We start from the raw sequence: 4,270 nt of genomic DNA on the forward strand, positions 1-4,270 counted from the left end.
GTGACGTTGGTGCCTCAGGGCAAGGCAGCAATTGGAAAGGCAGCAGCTGGAGCTCTAGGATGGTGACCGGAGAAAGAGAAGGAGAACGGAGAACGGAGGGGGGGGGGGTAACATCCGCACCCGGCAGTGCCATCGTCGACCTATTCTCGCCGGAAGGAAATAGCTGTGACATCCAGCGGTGGCGGTAATATGGGTTAGCGGTGCCGGAGATGGTGGAGATGGGTGAAACCGATGGTGCAACGCTGACAATAGAAGAAGGGAGTTGCGGCTGCTCTTGTTTGCGCTAGGGTTAGGGTTTAGATTGAGTTATATATCCCGTAACTTTGAAACTTCACCCCATAATGGCAAGTCTGGTCCCTCTCTATACAATTCTTTTCAACTATGATCCAATATTTACCATTTTAACCCTGCCTCCTGAATCCTTTACAATTGAAGTCCGAATTTTACCTTTTCAACCCAATCCATGGAAATCTCTTACAAATTAAGTCCCATAAACTATCAAACAGCCCCCAATATCTTAATTATGACATAATCAGCCCTTCCACCTCATTTCCTTTTAAATTAAATTCAAATAATTACCACAGAGCCCTTATCTTCATAAATAATTATAAACTGAGTCCAAAAATTACACTTTTAACCCTCGACTTCTAAAATGGTGGCAATTAGCTCTTCGAGACCATCCTTTTATACATAATTATTTATTTTAGGGCTATGAGTCCTTCATTTCTTTATTTATTCATTTAATAAATAAATGGGTGTTACACATATCACAAGAGCCTGAGACACATCATGGATCAGCCGAACCTAAACATGAGATAACGCAGGTGGCTAGATGTAGTCAAGGACAATGACTGTAAGATCCTTTACCACTCAGGTAAAGCGAACGTGGTAGCGAACACTCTACGCCGCAAGTTAGTTGGATCATCCACTTCGGCAATATGTATGAGGATATCAGTGGATTCTCCACTTGTGGGATTAATTAGAGAGGTTCAAGCTGAGGGCATGTGACCAGAGAACTGGAAACCGGAGAGGATCAGGGGCAAGAACTCCTGATTTGTGTAGGATAGCAGGGGATTGTTGACCCGATGCGGTCAGGTATGGGCTCCGATGTCTGGTGGGGTCAGAAAAATGGTTATGGAGGAGGCTCATAAGTCTCACTTCTCTATTCACCCGGGAGCTAATAAGATGTACCGGGATTTGAGTTTGAGCTACTGGTGGCTGTGCATGAAGCGAGAAATCTCCTAGTACATCGAGAGGTGCTTGAATTGAAGGATGGTTAAGGCCGAGCATCAGAGGTCGCATGGCAAGTTGCAGCCTCTAGAGATTCCCATGTGGAAATGGGAACAGATCACGATGGACTTCATTACCAAGTTGCCGAGGATGGCGAAGGGATTTTGTGCTATATGGGTCATCGTGGACCGATTGACCAAGAGTGCCCATTTCCTGGCCATACGGGAGAGCTTATCAGCCGAGAAGCTAGCCGACGTGTATGTCCACGAGATCGTTGTTTGCCACAGAGTTCCGGTCTCTATTGTTTTCGACTTTGATGTTAGATTCACCTCCTGCTTTTGGCAGAATTTCCACGAGGAGCTAGGTACGCGGCTGCACTTTAGTACATCTTATCATCCACAGACCGACGGCCAGAGTGAACGGACCATACAGACCCTCAAGGACATGTTGAGGGCTTGTGTCATCGACTTCGGTGGGAGATAGGATTCCACCTACCCCTTGCAGAGTTCGCCTACAACAACAGCTATCATTCCAGCATTGGCACCCCACCTTTTGAGCTGCTGTACTGGCGGAGATGCCACACCCCGGTCTGTTGGGGTGAGGTTGGTCACAGAGGGATGGGACGGACAGAGGTAGTCTTGCAAACTACCAAGAAGATTCAGCAGATTAGACAACGATTACAGACCACTCAAAGTCAACAAAAGAGCTACGCCGACCGGCGCCGATCTAAGTTAGAGTTTTAGGTCGGTGACATGGTACTCCTGAAGGTCACGCCCTGGAAGAGTGTGATCCACTTCAGGAAGAAAGGGAAATTGGGTCCCCGATACATCGGGCCGTTCAGGATCATTGTTAGGGTTGGCAAGGTGGCATATAGACTAGAGCTACCAGAAGAGCTCAGTCGGATCCGCAACACTTCCCACGTGTCACAGTTGCGAAAGTGCATATTAGATAAGGAAGCGGTGGTGTCCTTGGATGACATACAGGTCGGCGAGCGCCTGAATTACACGGAGGTGTCGATAGTCGTTCTTGAAAGGAAGGTAAAGATTTTGCGGAACAAGGAAGTACCTCTAGTAAAGGTACAATGGGAGCACAGGAGAGGATCCAAGTGGACATGTGAGCCGGAGGCTGAGATGTGGGAGCATTATCCGGAGTTGTTCACCACAGCGGACTTCAAGGACGAAGTCTAGTTCAAGTGGCGGAGAATTGTAACACCCCGACTCCCAGGTATGAACTTTACAGTTTTATTTTCATTTTTTAAAGTCTACTCGACGAGTTGGATGCCCTGAATCGTCGAGTAGGAACGAATTTGACCGCATGTATTAAGTGACCAACTCGACGAGTTGGAGCTGGAGGATGAAACCCTAATTTCTGGGGTTTTGCACCCTATTTAAAGGGTCATTATCCTCCCTTAGACTCCCTTATAGCCCCCTTTGAGCTCAGAAACCCTAAATCGTGTTTTCTCTCCAAATTTGTGTGTTGTTAAGCTTGGAAGGAAGATCTTGGTGAAAGGAGCTTGAAGATCAAGAAGTTTGAGGGAAGGAACGGTTATAGATCTGAATTCTACTCCAGTTTAGCATCACTTGAAGGTAACAAGTCGTTACCTTGATCTCTTTCCAGCTAGATGTTTCTATATTGAGATTTGTGGCCATTTTAGCATGTTGGTGTTTCATTTCGGGTGTTGGACCATGATCTGAAGTTATAACTTCAGATCTAGGCTCATCTTGGTCCTTATAATCATAAAGCTTCAACCTTTAGCAAGATAATGCCTTTTCCCTTACCTAGAACCTCTTCTTTAGCTTGATTTGGCCATTAGCACCTTGTATGTACGTAAAGTTGCAAATTTACGTAAGAAGTATGCCTTAGGAGCTTAGATTTGCAATATGGAGCCTTGCTGGTGTCTTAAAATCATCTGAATAGAGAAAGGACTGAAGGGACTCGATGAGATGCATGGTCAACTCGGCGAGTCCGATGAAGATCAGCCTTGAGGGTTTCTGTATGAACTCGGCGAGTCAGCAAGACTACTCGACGTGTCAGTTAGGATTTTCTCAGCTTTTGGACACGCATGGACTCGACGAGTTGTTTGGAAACTCGACGAATCAACTGGTGGGTTTCCTGACTTCTCGAGTTCTGGAAGGACTCGACGAGTTGGGTCAACATTGACTGTTACCATGACCGTTGACCTTGACTTTGACCAATGGTTGGCTACTTGACTTTTGGTGGTATTTTGGTAAATTGGAAATTTATGGAAATGGTCTTATGGTAAATATAGGTGGTTGAGTTTGTGGCTGTAGTTCGAGAGTTTGAGCTTATCACTTTAGTTCGATAGTTGTGAGGTGAGTTATCCTCATTATACTAAGGGGTCGGAGGCACCAATGCTGGCGCATTGGATTTGATATCCTAGTAGTTGGTGTTATGTTGAGTATGAATTAGTTATACACGACAATTGCTATGCCAGTTGGTAGATCTGTAGGACTACCTGTGTTACTGTCTGATTATATGTACGTGCGTTAGTTATGTTATATGTCGACATGTTATGTGGGACGGGTTGAGGTTGTACTGCTCCGTGCGGTAGCCAACAAACCCCAGAGTATTCCAGATATTAATTGAGGGCCAGACGGGGCATGCCAGACTCATACTTAGGACTCAGGAGTATTCCAGATACGAGTTGAGGGTCAGGCATGGCATGCCAGACTCGTACTGTGGGCTCAGGAGCATTTCAGATATGATCTGAGGGCCAGACAGGGCATACCAAACTCATACTGTGGGCTCAGTGGCAAGCCAGATGTGAGTTGTGGGCCCAGAAGGAAAGCTAGACTCACACTGTGGGCCCAAGGGTTATCTAGTCTGTAAAGCTGTTATTTGTATATGTGCTATTTGTTGTGTATCGGTATTTGGGGGGAACTCACTAAGCTTTGGGCTTACAGTTTCAGTTTTGGTTTTAGGTACCTCAGATGATCGCGGGAAGGCAAAGGCGTGATCGTATAGCTCCTCACATTTTATGACTATGTTTCTGGGATACTCTGATATAGAACCGATTTGG

Source organism: Lactuca serriola, chromosome 9, assembly GCF_051521515.1.
Source record: "Lactuca serriola cultivar US96UC23 chromosome 9, Lser_US96UC23_V15, whole genome shotgun sequence".
NCBI classification, from domain to species: domain Eukaryota; kingdom Viridiplantae; phylum Streptophyta; class Magnoliopsida; order Asterales; family Asteraceae; genus Lactuca; species Lactuca serriola.